The 14,513-nt window shown below is 41.7% G+C and overlaps 2 protein-coding genes across 11 annotated transcripts in view; one reads left to right on the top strand and one right to left on the bottom strand.

Annotated features, from left to right (window-relative positions):
- SCLT1 (sodium channel and clathrin linker 1) overlaps positions 1–14,513 on the bottom strand; it is a 304,861-nt gene that overhangs the window by 46,555 nt on the left and 243,793 nt on the right. The gene's annotated exons all lie outside the window — the stretch shown is intronic.
- Positions 1–14,513, top strand: part of JADE1 (jade family PHD finger 1) — a 147,973-nt gene that overhangs the window by 86,679 nt on the left and 46,781 nt on the right. The window lies entirely within an intron of this gene.

Here is a 14,513-nt window from a genome sequence, read left to right as displayed (position 1 = left end):
GACATTTCTATTTCTAAGTATGTCCGTTTGGGAAGGGGGAGGTGTGGAAAAAAGTCTTACTGGAAATGGTGGCTTCATTAGACAACTTGTGAAGTATGGGTCCAGAATCCTGGTTCTCACGAAATGGCCCAGATTTACCAATCTGCCTGAGGACAGCTCATGTTTTAAAATGATGGTTGAGCTGCAATTGGTTGCTATGGGAAAAACCGACAGTTTTTGTTCTTTTGGTAAATCTGGGTCTAATAATGAACCTTAAAATTGCCTCTTGCACAGTTTACTTGGTCCAGATTTATAAATATATGAGAGAGAGATTTTGCCCAAAGCACCAATCACAGCTCGCATTTCATTTTATCACAGCTAGTTAAGATAGTAAAGCTGAGCTGTGTTTTGTTGTTATCACTCCAGTTTTTCTCTCACCTATTTTGGGAAATCTGGACCAATGTCTCAACCTACAGATAATTTTTAAATTATGGTTATCAAAGTAGAAAATTATATAATTTAATATTTCAATTAAAGGAAAACTATCATGCAGAGAAACGTATCCCTTATCAAAAGGGGGTCGACGCGCTCTGTTCTCAGGGAAAGCCGGTCGGGCACCCCCACGACCCCTTGCAATCTAAAATGTATCCCCTATTCTTTGGATACGGAATACGTTTTTCTACATGATACTTCTCCTCCTTTAATTCCCTTTCTTGCTGTTATTCTTATTATTATTATTATTAAGTATGTGTGTGTGTGTGTGTGTTCCAACATCACTTCCACAAGGTTGAAGATATTCCAATGAAACTTGGTACACATGCAAGGGTTGGTGTTTCTGTGAAAAGTCCCATGCAAGGCTATGGGAAATGTGTCTTCCATAATAACTTCCAAATGGCTGGAGATATTTTGATAATACAGTGCAAATAACGGTGCATGCACTAATTTTTGTCCCGTCAAAATGAACTGTGGAATAACGGACGTTACATTTTTAACATTGAAGTCTATGTTCTTTGTGAACATCCGTTAGTGCCTGTTAGTTTCAACATCCGTTATGATCCGTTATGGCTACTGAGCATGCTCAGTACAACATTACAACTAGAAGGGGTTAAAATGGACTTAAAATAAATCAACTATAACGGTGCATGATGGATCAAATAGTGGGAGATAACGGATGGAACATGTCTGTTATTTTGACAGAATGCCCTTTAAAATAATGGACATTGGTCATCCGTTAGCATCCGTTATGTTCAGTTATTTCGTCTATCTTTTTCATGACCTCTTTCAGCAGAATAACGTCTGTCAGAAGGCAGGAACATGATGGTTGTGGGAAAGAAGCCTCCATATATGTCAAATAAAAAAATTGGATAAATAATGTATAGGAGGGAGTTTGAGCTCACCTAAGTTTAAAAGTGTATGGCAGTCCTCAAGGCAAACATGGAAAACGATAAATAGTATGTAGCCAGCAATGAAATAAAATCTTTAAGTCCAAAACGAAAGGCAGGTAATAAGGTACACTAGGACAAATAGTAATGGTTTCGGCAAGGAAAAGTCCACATTGCGCCTACTTGTTTTAGGTAATCAGACCTTTAGTCATTGAATACATGTCACATCAAATCACACCTTTTTATGTTTGAATGAAAGAACTCCCTATCAAGGGGTGTTTCTATTACCATTGATTCAGACAAAACTTTGTCTAGTGTGCAACAGATTTTAAAACAAACAATGAGAAAAAAAACACAAAAAGAAAAGGAAAAACCAAACTAATATTTTAGAATTAAATCTGTTCTATTTTTCATATTATTAGGTTGCATACAATTAAATAAATATATCCACATTATTTCTCTATTACCTAAGAAGCGAACCATATCCCATCCTCTTTCAGAGTGGGTGAATCTTTCTATTCCAGAAAATTTTAAAGATGAACTATTACCTTCATATTTAAATAAAAAATGTTTGGATACATTAGAGATACTGTTAGCCATAGGTCCTGCTGATTGGCGTTCCCGCAATATTTTATTTAATTTTTTTTATTTTATTATTATTATATATATTTTTTTATTATAGGGCACTTGGTACTGCCTATATACCGTATGTCAATCAATTCTGTAAACCACATATTTAGTTAGTTTTTTTTGTTATCTATGGTTCCCTCAATTATTGTGCATTTTTCCACATATTTGCATACCACACAACAAGATTCAGAACACTTTTGAAAACCTTTCACTGATAGCCACACTTCTTATTTATTGTGAGAGTTTGTTACCATGCTGGGAGACCAGAGGTTAAGCAGGATAGTTAAATGTTTTGTGTTTTTGTGGGGGGGGGGGGGTTTGTCTGAAGTCCCATGCAAGTCTTTGGGACTTCAGGTACCTTACTCAACAGGCTCCAGTCTGCATCTGCGTCTGCCAGTCATGCCCCTCTGTCAAAGCCTTACTCCATCTATTTTCAGCCTTTTTTGTGCATTGGTCTGGCTTGCAAGTCATGCCCACTCCCACAAATCCATGCTCCCTTCTATTTTCAGCCTACTATCTCTTCATGACAGGATAGGATATGAGAAAGGAATATATGACTTCTACAAATACTTGCAAGTTTGGCATTTCCTTCTTTCCACCCCAATCTCATCTGTCCATATGAAGCCTTCCCTTCTTTTTTTTAAGCTAGCAAAAGAAAAGGGCTTCAACCCCTGTACTCTGCTGCCAAACATTCTAACCAGTTCCGCAAGTTACACCTTTTCCGCTCCTGGGACAATGTGTGAGGCACAATTTTGTCAGAAGAACAACAGAATAAAGCCTTTGTTAGATCCCATAAGGCTTTCCACTGTATTAAATCCGCCATGAAAACTGCATTATGGTGGTATTATACCCCGGACCAAATGTCCTGTATCTTCCCCAGTACATCAGTGCACTGTTGGCATAATTGTGGTCAGAAAGGCACCCTGTTACATGTCCTATGGGATTGTCCCATTATCACCCCTTTCTGGTCGTCTTGAAAACTATTAGAGGAAATACTCCATGTTCAACTTGTTTGGTCTCCCCAACTGGCATTATTCTTTGTGAAAAATGGATTGCATCCCTGGTACAATAAGTGTTCCTGTACATTCTGGTTGTTATGGATTTTGATGCAACATGAAAGCATTTCATACACTTGACATGCTTCAAATTTAAAATCCACACCGTAGGTCCAGCCCTATTGCAGATTTTTCCGCAGCATATGGATTTGATTTTTACAATCTCATCTGCTGGTACTGTAAATACTTCCCTTTTGCAGGGATGTGGAATTCCTATCGCCCGACACCCGGGACATGCAGTTTCGGGCGCCGGGCAGGTACATTTTTCCGGCCCTTAGTCCGGCTTCGGGCAAGCAGGGCCGGTGTGAGGTGGAAAAAATGAAACCCATGAAAACATCGGACCGCTCCTCCCCTTCACTCTCCGTAGTTTGCCGAAGCTAGAGCGGGGAAGAGCGAGGGCAGAGTGGGGAGGAGCGAGGGCAGAGCCATGGGTTTGATTTTTTTCACCGCACGTCTGCAGGAGATAATTAAGCTACGCCCCCTCACCCCCACTCCCGGAAGATAGAGAGTGCAGCTCTGCATAATACAAGAGGATAGTGCAGGGGGAGAATGAGGATGTACACAGCTCCTCCCCTCCCCTGCTCTGTCTACACAGGACCTCATTTATTACAAGGAGGTTTCAAGTTTTCACAGGGGAAACACAGAGCAGGGGGAGGGGAGAGGACGTGCAGTCTGTATGGAGCGGGCTCCCGACTCCTGCCCGCTCCGTACTCTGCTGCCCCCAGCTGTAAAAACTTGCGTCCTCCGAATGCAGAGCAGGGGGAGATAGAAGCTGTGTACGTCCTATCTCCCCTGTTCTGGGCTCCTTCTCTCCCGTACAGACCTGCGTCCTCTGCCTTTGCTCCACACAGCTCTAAGCTTCAGAGAGCTGAGGGGAGGAGTGGACGCACATCTGCACGGGTCACAAGTTTCCACCTCACACCGCCGCTAATAGCTAGCACGCGGCGCTCAGCAGTCTGTATGGAGCGGGCTCCAGACTCGTGCCCGCTCCATACTCTGCAGCCCCCGGCTGTTTTCAGAAGCCGGGGGCCACCGCTAATAGCCAGCATGCGGCGATCGCCGCAGCTAGCTATTAACCCTTTAGATCGCTGCTGTCAAAGCTGACAGCGGCGTCTAAAGGGACCTGTGAATGCTCCCCGGTGGGCTAGTGGGGTAAATTCGCAAAACCCCGCCCCCCCCCCCCCCGCAGCGCGATCGCGGGCGGTCCACTGTGCAGGTAGACGGAGGGCTTACCTCTGCTTCCTGCTGTCCCGTGGCTCTGTCATTGATAGTTCCTGGCTGGATTAGGCTCTATCAATGGATCACAGAGCACACAGATCAATGAGTTCAATAGAACTCTATTAATCTGTATGAGGAATCTAATGATTCCTCCTAAAAGTCTAATAAAGTGAAAAAAAAAAGTTTTAATAAAAGTTTAAAAGACACACCTTAACCCCTTCCATGTTAAAAGTTAAAATTACCCCCAAACCATGCAAACATAATAAAAATAAACATTTAGTATAGCTGCGTGCGTAATTGTACGACCTACTAAAATATAACCTTATGTATCCCGTATGGTAAATGTAAAAATAAGCCAAACCACAGAATTGCAATTTTTATAATATCCCAGAAAAAAAAAAGTTAAAAAGCGATTAAAAAGCCAGATCAATACCAAAATGGTACTGATACAAAAAAGCAGATTATGGCGCAAAAAAATTGCCCTTATACAGCCTGGTATGCGGGGGGAAGCTACAGGGGTAGAAAAATGGCAATTAAAAAAAATTCAAAAAAGTTCATAATTTTTTTTCAATTAGTAAAACATGACGTAAACTATACAAATCTGGTATCGCTGTTATCAGGCGGCCTAAAGTATGAAACTAACATGTTATCTGACCGCAAGGTAAATGGCATAGAAAAGAAAACCACCAAATCTGCAAAATTATCTTTTACTATTTCAATTTCACTTCACCTAATATATAGGTTTGGAGAATATGTTATTGAAAAATTTAAAAGGTATCATTATAGTAGGTATTTATGGCTATTATAGGGCGAGGAGTAAAAAATTAGAGCGTAAAAGCGAAAATTGTCCTGGGCAAGTGGATCGTCATGAGGGACAAGTAGATTTTGCTCCATTTTAGTCCTGTGGACAAGTAGTTTTTTATAAAATTTCCACACCCCTGCTTTTGTCTGCACTGAATTTCCATGCAGACACTCAGAAGTTACGTACCCTTAGGTCGCATTTTCACATGCAGGTAAACTCGTGGTCAAAACCATGCCAGTTAGTGGCCGCATTGGGGCGTAGTTTCAGCTGCATGCATTCATCATCTTGTGGAAACAAACCTCCATCTCATGTAATAACCTTACTACTGGGGTGACACAATGTAACAAACCCACTGCTCATGTAATCTCCTTGCCACTGGGATGACACACTGTAACAAACATCCTTCTCATGTAATAACATTACTGCTAGGGTGACACACTGTAACAACCCCACTCTCCATGTCATCTCCTTACCACTGAGGTACATGCTGCTGTATTAGGTTGAACAAGCTGTCACACTTACTTGTGCTCCTTCTGCTCTATGTTGCGGACGGAGCTGTGCACTGAAGCATTCTCTGTGTGTGTCTGTCTCTGTGTGTCTGTCTCTCTGTGTGTCTGTCTCTCTGTGTGTCTGTCTCTCTGTGTGTCTGTCTCTCTGTGTGTCTGTCTCTCTGTGTGTCTGTCTCTCTGTGTGTCTGTCTCTCTGTGTGTCTGTCTCTCTGTGTGTCTGTCTCTCTGTGTGTCTGTCTCTCTGTGTGTCTGTCTCTCTGTGTGTCTGTCTCTCTGTGTGTCTGTCTCTGTGTGTCTGTCTCTCTGTGTGTCTGTCTCTCTGTGTGTCTGTCTCTCTGTGTGTCTGTCTCTCTGTGTGTCTGTCTCTCTGTGTGTCTGTCTCTCTGTGTGTCTGTCTCTCTGTGTGTCTGTCTCTCTGTGTGTCTGTCTCTCTGTGTGTCTGTCTCTCTGTGTGTCTGTGTGTGTGTGTGTCTGTGTGTGTGTGTCTGTCTCTGTGTGTGTGTGTCTGTCTCTGTGTGTGTGTGTCTGTCTCTGTGTGTCTGTCTCTCTGTGTGTCTGTCTCTCTGTGTGTCTGTCTCTGTGTGTGTCTGTGTGTGTGTGTCTGTCTCTGTGTGTGTGTGTGTCTGTCTCTGTGTGTGTGTGTGTCTGTCTCTGTGTGTGTGTGTGTCTGTCTCTGTGTGTGTGTGTCTGTCTGTCTCTGTGTGTGTGTGTCTGTCTGTCTCTGTGTGTGTGTGTCTGTCTGTCTCTGTGTGTGTGTGTCTGTCTGTCTCTGTGTGTGTGTGTCTGTCTGTCTCTGTGTGTGTGTGTCTGTCTGTCTCTGTGTGTGTGTCTGTCTCTGTGTGTGTGTGTCTGTCTCTGTGTGTGTGTGTCTGTCTCTGTCTCTGTGTGTCTGTCTCTGTCTCTGTGTGTCTGTCTCTGTCTGTCTGTGTGTCTGTGTCTCTGTCTGTCTGTGTGTCTGTGTCTCTGTCTGTCTGTGTGTCTGTGTCTCTGTCTGTCTGTGTGTCTGTGTCTCTGTCTGTCTGTGTGTCTGTGCTCCATTGATCCAGCCAGGATCTATCAATGACAGTTCCACAGACACCAGAGAACAGAGGAAAGCCCTCCGACTACATCTATAGTGGATTGACCCCCACCCCCAGCGATCAAGCTGCGGGGGTTGATGCAGCTTGATCGTGGGGACAATCCACTATAGAGGTAGCAGGAGGGCTCACCTCTGTTCTTTGGTGTCCGTGGATGTGTCTTCGATGTTGTCACCCCCCCAATATCTTTGGTAAAATGTGCGGGTATACCCTGTTGCTGGCCACGCAGAAGCTGCTACAGATCAATGTTTTAAAGCGCGCGCTTTAAATCAATGAACTGCAGTGGCTTTTGCGGGGCCAGAGACCTCCGCCACCCCCTTCTCTCTCCCTGCTGGTCCTGAGTCCAACCACCGCCGCTACTCCATTGCCTCCCCCATCCCCGGTGTTAGAATCATCTGTTCCCGGGGTCTGCGCTTCTTCTGGCTCCGGCGGCTTCCTGAGCTGTCACTGTGCGCACTGATGGTGACGTCGCGTTGAGGGCACAGCAACAGCGCAGGACGCCGCAGGAGCCAGAAGTAGTGCGGAGCCCGGGAACAGGTAACCATAACACCGGGGATGGGGGAGGCAATGGGGCAGCGGGCGGCGGCGGTCTCTGGCCAGAGGATAGGCAGGGGGCGGCAGCGGCGGTGGTTGGACTCAGGACCCCAGGGCAGGCAGGGGGAGAGAAGCAGGCGGCGGCTTCTGGCCCCGCAAAAGCCGCTGCAGTTCATTGATTTAAAGCGCCCTCATTATCGACAAGGTAATTGCCGGTAACTTCCAAAATCATGAATATCGGCCAAACCGATAATCGGTTGATCCCTACTATTAAGTACTATTTCTGAATTACCAGGACTGTTGCCGCCTCTGCCCGTTGACATGGTGGAAGCTGCAGAGTGGAGTGTTCCTCCTGTTTCTTTTCATAACTGTGGATTTTCCATCCTGTATTGCTCTTTGAAAGCTATAATAATGGGTATATTTGTTATCATTTAGTTTCCCAGAAAAGAAATAACTGAAAGCACTTTAACATGACCATACGGGGTACTTCCTTTTACAGGCTTTTTTTCTTGTTTTTGAGACCCGCTGTAAGATGTTTTAATTACTAAGACTTGAATTCCTGTCTTTTCGCTGCCTATAAAAGAAGCCTGTAAGCCTTGAATGCTGAGATGTTCTTAGGATTACTAATAAAATAGTGCAGCGTATCATGAGATGTTGTGATTGGGTGAGCTTCTCATGCCATTATTTTTAGTTGGTTTTCTTATTGAATGAAGCATGCATTTTGCTTGAGCTTGCATCGGCATGGTATAGTCATCTTGGACAAATTAGCCCCCAGTTGATCCTCCCCAGCTGTGACTGAAAGGTGGAAATTGACGTTTAATTTCTACTCTAGGTTTAGTGTTGGATGCACTTTGAGGGACTGCAAACTGTGAAGTGATGACTTGTAACAGCGGTTTGCAGGCATGCGTGGGAAGGCAAATCAGTGTGCTTGCCTGTGTATTATTTCACATTCGGATTTGTTTAGAGAGCTCCTGTGGAGATACGGCAGCTGTTTACCTGCATATAATTACTTAGTATTTTCTTCCTTTTTTCTATCTGACAGAAGACAGGATTCAGTTTTAACTTTATGTTAAGATTAGGCTACTTGGTATGATACCTGCAGATTACTGGGAAAGCAGGTAACCTGGGTAAACTGGGACTTAAAGGGGTACTCCGGTGGAAAACAATTTCTTTTTTTCCGTTATCAACTGGCTCTAGAAAGTTAAACAGATTTGTAAATTCCTACTTTTAAAAATCTTAATCTTTCCAGTACTTATCAGCAGCTGTATACTACAGAGGAAGTTGAGTTGTTGTTTTCTGTCGGACCACAGTGCTGTGTGTGTTAGTGTGAGTGTATACATTCTGTGCACAGATTACATGTACACATAAGTGTGAGTGGATACATTCTATATGCAGATTACATGTACACATAAGTGTGAGTGGATACATTCTATGTACAGATTACATGTACGCATAAGTGTGAGTGGATACATTCTATGCACAGATTACATGTACACATAAGTGTGAGTGGATACATTCTATGTACAGATTACATGTACACATAAGTGTGAGTGGATACATTCTATGCACAGATTACATGTACACATAAGTGTGAGTGTATACATTCTATGTACAGATTACATGTACGCATAAGTGTGAGTGGATACATTCTATGCACAGATTACATGTACACATAAGTGTGAGTGTATACATTCTATGTACAGATTACATGTACACATAAGTGTGAGTGGATACATTCTATGCACAGATTACATGTACACATAAGTGTGAGTGGATACATTCTATGTACAGATTACATGTACACATAAGTGTGAGTGGATACATTCTATGTACAGATTACATGTACACATAAGTGTGAGTGGATACATTCTATGTACAGATTACATGTACACATAAGTGTGAGTGGATACATTCTATGTACAGATTACATGTACACATAAGTGTGAGTGGATACATTCTATGTACAGATTACATGTATACATGAGTGTGAGTGGATACATTCTATGTACAGATTACATGTACACATAAGTGTGAGTGGATACATTCTATGCACAGATTACATGTACACATAAGTGTGAGTGGATACATTCTATGTACAGATTACATGTACACATAAGTGTGAGTGGATACATTCTATGTACAGATTACATGTACACATAAGTGTGAGTGGATACATTCTATGTACAGATTACATGTATACATGAGTGTGAGTGGATACATTCTATGCACAGATTAAAAATTCCTTTCTTTTTGAATTTCCTTTCATTCTGACCACAGTGCTCTCTCCTGACACCTCTGTCCATGTCAGGAGCTGTCTGGAGCAGGAGCAAATCCCCACAGCAATCCTCTCCTGCTCTGGACAGTTCCTGACATGGACATAGGTGTCAGCAGAGAGCACTAAAAAAGACAGAAAAGAAATCAAAAAGAAAATAACTTATTCTAGAACATACAGCAGCTAATAAGTACTGGAAGGATTAAGATTTTAAATAGAAGTAATTTACAAATCAGTTTTTTTACTTTCTGGCACCAAATTATTTTTAAAAAAAATTAATAAAAAAAATGTACCGATCACGGTGATTCCCTGTATTAACACATCAGATGCGGCAATCAAAGTTGACCGCCGCGTCTGAAACGAAAGTGAAAGTATCCCGGCTGCTCAGCTTACAGGACACCGGGAGGGCCCTTACCTGCCTCCTTGGTGTCCGATCGGCGAATGACTGCTCCGTGCCTGAGATCCAGGCAGGAGCAGTCAAGCGCCGATAACACTGATCACAGGCGTGTTAATACACGCCAGTGATCAGCATAGGAGATCAGTGTGCGCAGTGTTATAGCTCCCTATGGGAGCTATAACACTGCAAAAAAAAAGTGTTAATAAGGGTCATTTAACCCCTTCCCTAATAAAAGTTTGAATCACCCCCCTTTTCCCATAAAAAACCCAGTGTAAATAAAAATAAACATATGTGGTATCGCCGTGTGCGTAAATGTCTGAACTATAAAAATATATCGTTAATCAAACCACACGGTCAATGGCGTAAATGTAGAAAAAAATTCCAAAGTCCAAAAAAGCGTATTTTTGGTCACTTTTTATACCATAAAAAAATTTATAAAAAGTCCGATCAAAACAAAATGGTTCCGATAAAAACTTCAGATCATGGTGCAAAAAATTAGCCCTCATACTGCCCTGTAAATGGAAAAAGTTAAAAGGGTCAGAAGAGGACATTTTTAAACGTATACATTTTCCTGCATGTAGTTATGATTTTTTCCAGAAGTACGACAAAAATTAAACCTGTATAAGTAGGGTATCATTTTAATCGTATGGACCTACAGAATAATGTCATTTTTTCCGAAATATGCACTGTGCACAATGATTTTTTCCCCGTTTTGCCGTGGAATTTTGGGTAAAATGACTGATGTCACTGCAAAGTAGAATTGGTGACGCAAAAAATAAGCCATAATATGGATTTTTAGGTGGAAAATTAAAAGCGTTATGATTTTTAAAAGGTAAGGAGGAAAAAACGAAAATGCAAAGACTGAAAAATCCAGTGTCCTTAAGGGGTTAATTACAGGAAAATTTCTATGGTAAAGCCTAATTTCACCCCACAAACACCTAACGTTTACCAGCCAGACATAACCTGTAGCTCTGCACATTCCACTGGTAGTCCAGGGGCTGTATGTGACATACCTGAATTCATTCTATGTCAAATAAAGAGCAGTGGATGTTTGCAAGATAGTAATGTGTGCGATTAAAGAGGTTTTCCAGGATCATTTTATTGATGGCCCTTTCCTGAGGATGTTGGTGAAATCGCTGCAACAATAGTGCTGATTTTGGGGGGGAAAAAGCTGCCCTTGTATTCATGCAGGCCTTGCAGCCTCTTCACTTGTTCCAAGTATGCTGGGTAGTGGCTATACTTTTAATTTGTCCCATTGCATTGGCTTCAGTGGGACAAGTGCAGCAAGGGGTGCTGGGAACTGTCAGTCAGAAGATTAGGCCATCCATAAATAAAAGGGGCAGAGTGTTTCACTTCAGTAGAAATGTCTAGTTGACCACAACTTCCCATGGCAAAAGTAGCTATCTGAATGGGATTGTGACTGGACAAACAACTCCCTTAATTTCAAGATTTATTATTGGCTATGATGAAAGCAGGTTCTAGACTATTCTGCTAGATGTGGTTTCCAGAAGATTCCATCTCTAATTGCTTCTTTTACTGCTTCTTTGTCCCCCACCTGTCTCTGTAATGGACACATCATGGATGCAGCACACAATCTCTGGCTGCAGTAGTGGCATGTCAACCTTGTGGATATTGTTTAAGCTAGTGATTTCCTGCTGCGGTCATGTGTCTGGGTAACACATCATTTCTGCAGCATTGTCTCCTAAGCAGCTATTTGAAACTAATTTAGAGGGGTGGGCTGACACTAAGAGAAGAAAGAAGTGCAGCAAATGTTCCTTTCTTTTTTACAAGCTACCAGTGATCCATTGCTGTACTACTGGCATTTTTACTTGTAGGAAAGTCAAGTATCTGCACTGGATTGGTGGGGAATTGAAGACTTGTGTACTGTGGGAGGTGTTTGTTTGTTTGTTTTTTAGAACATTCGCTGACTTGTTTTTGTCAGCACTCAGAATAATCTGTATACACTTCTCAAAAAAAAAAAGGGAACATTAAGGTAACACATCCTAGATCTGAATGAATGAACTAATCGTATGAAATACTTTTGGCTTTACATAGTAGAATGTATTAACAAAATCACACAAAAATTATCAATGGAAATCAAATTTATTAACCCATGGAGGTCTGGATATGGAGTCACACTCAAAATCAAAGTGGAAAACCACACTACAGGCTGATCCAACTTTGATGTAATGTCCTTAACCCCTTAAGGACTTAGCCCTTTTTAACCTTAAGGACTCGGCCGTTTTTTGCACATCTGACCACTGTCACTTTAAACATTAATAACTCTGGAATGCTTTTACTGATCATTCTGATTCAGAGATTGTTTTTTCGTGACATATTCTACTTTAACATTGTGGTAAAATTTTGTGGTAACTTGCATCCTTTCTTGGTGAAAAATCCCAAAATTTGATGAAAAATGAAAATGTTGCATTTTTCTAACTTTTAAGCTATCTGCTTGTAAGGAAAATGGATATTCAAAATAATTTTTTATTTGGTTCACATATACAATATGTCTACTTTATGTTTGCATCATAAAATTTATGAGTTTTTACTTTTGGAAGACACCAGAGGGCTTCAAAGTTCAGCAGCAATTTTCAAACTCGATATTTTTCAGGGACCAGTTCAGTTTTGGAGTGGATTTGAAGGGTCTTCATATTAGAAATACCCCATAAATGACCCCATTATAAAAACTGCACCCCCAAAATATTCAAAATGACATTCAGTAAGTGTATTAACCCTTTAGGTGTTTCACAGGAATAGCAGCAAAGTGAAGGAGAAAATTCACAATCTTCATTTTTTACACTCGCATGTTCTTGTAGACCTAATTTTTGAATTTTTGCAAGGGGTAAAAGAAGAAAATTTTTACTTGTATTTGTAGCCCAATTTCTCTCGAGTAAGAACATACCTCATATGTCTATGTTAATTGTTCGGCGGGCGCAGTAGAGGGCTCAGAAGGGAAGTAGCGACAAGGGGATTTTGGAGAGAACATTTTTCTGAAATGGTTCTTGGGGGGCATGTCACCTTTAGGAAGCCCCTAGGGTGCCAAAACAGCAAAAAAAAAAAAACACATGGCATACCATTTTGGAAACTAGACCCCCTCGGGGAACATAACAAGGGAAAACATGAGCCTTAATACCCCACAGGTGTTTCATGACTTTTGCAAAAGTAAAAAATAATAATAATAATTTACCTAAAATGCTTGTTTTCCCCAAAATTTTACATTTTTAAAAAGGGTAACAGCAGAAAATACCCCCCCAAAATTTGAAGCCCAATTTCTCCTGATTCAGAAAACACCCCATATGGGGGTGAAAAGTGCTCTGCTGGTGCACTACAGGTCTCAGAAGAGAAGGAGGCACATTTGGCTTTTTGAAAGCAAATTTTGCTCAGGGGGCATGCCGCATTTAGGAAGCCCCTATGGTGCCAGGACAGCAAAAAAAAAAAAACACATGGCATACCATTTTGGAAACTAGACCCCTCGGTGAACGTAACAAGGGGTTCAGTGAACCTTTATACCCCACAGGTGTTTCACGACTTTTGCATATGTAAAAAAAAAAAAAATTTTTTACCTAAAATGCTTGTTTTCCCCAAAATTTTACATTTTTAAAAAGGGTAAAAGCAGAAAATACCCCCCAAAATTTGTAAAACAATTTCTCCCGAGTACGGCGATACCCCACATGTGACCCTAAACTGTTGCCTTGAAATACGACAGGGCCCCATTTGAGGCCTAAATTAGGGACTTGCATAGGGGTGGACATAGGGGTATTCTACGCCAGTGATTCCCAAACAGGGTGCCTCGAGCTGTTGTAAAACTCCCAGCATGCCTGGACAGTCAGTGGCTGTCTGGCAATACTGGGAGTAGTTGTTTTGCAACAGCTGGAGGCTCCGTTTTGGAAACCGTGGCGTACCAGACGTTTTTCATTTTTATTGGGGAGGGGGGCTGTGTAGGGGTATGTGTATATGTAGTGTTTTTTACTTTTTATTTTGTGTTAGTGTAGTGTTTTTAGGGTACAATCGCATGAGCGGGGGTTCACAGTAGTTTCTCGCTGGCAGTTTGAGCTGCGGCAGAAAATTTGCCGCAGCTCAAACTTGCAGCCGGATACTTACTGTATCCTGTACGTTCACATTGGGGAGGGGGGGGAGCATCCAGCTGTTGCAAAACTACCACTTTTTAGGTGTTTCACACGAATAGCAGCAAAGTGAAGGAGAAAATTCACAATCTTAATTTTTTCACTCACATGTTCTTGTAGACCCAATTTTTGAATTTTTACAAGGGGTAAAAGGACAAAATTTTTACTTGTATTTGTAGCCCAATTTCTCTCGAGTAAGCACATACCTCATATGTCTATGTAAAGTGTTCGGCGGGCGCAGTAGAGGGCTCAGAAGGGAAGGAGCGACAAGGGGATTTTGGAGAGTACGTTTTTCTGAAATGGTTTTTGGGGGGCATGTTACCTTTAGGAAGCCCTTATGGTGCCAGAACAGCAAAAAAAAAACACATGGCATACCATTTTGGAAACTAGACCCCTCGGGGAATGTAACATGGGATAAAATGAACCTTAATACCCCACAGGTGTTTCACGACTTTTGCAAATGTAAAAAAAAAAAATAATTTTTACCTAAAATGCTTGTTTTCCCAAAAAATTTTTTATTTTTAAAAAGGGT

This window comes from Hyla sarda, chromosome 1 (genome assembly GCF_029499605.1).
Source record: "Hyla sarda isolate aHylSar1 chromosome 1, aHylSar1.hap1, whole genome shotgun sequence".
NCBI lineage: Eukaryota > Metazoa > Chordata > Amphibia > Anura > Hylidae > Hyla > Hyla sarda.
Note: the sequence above shows the minus strand (reverse complement) of the source record. Positions and strands in the feature narration are given on the sequence as shown.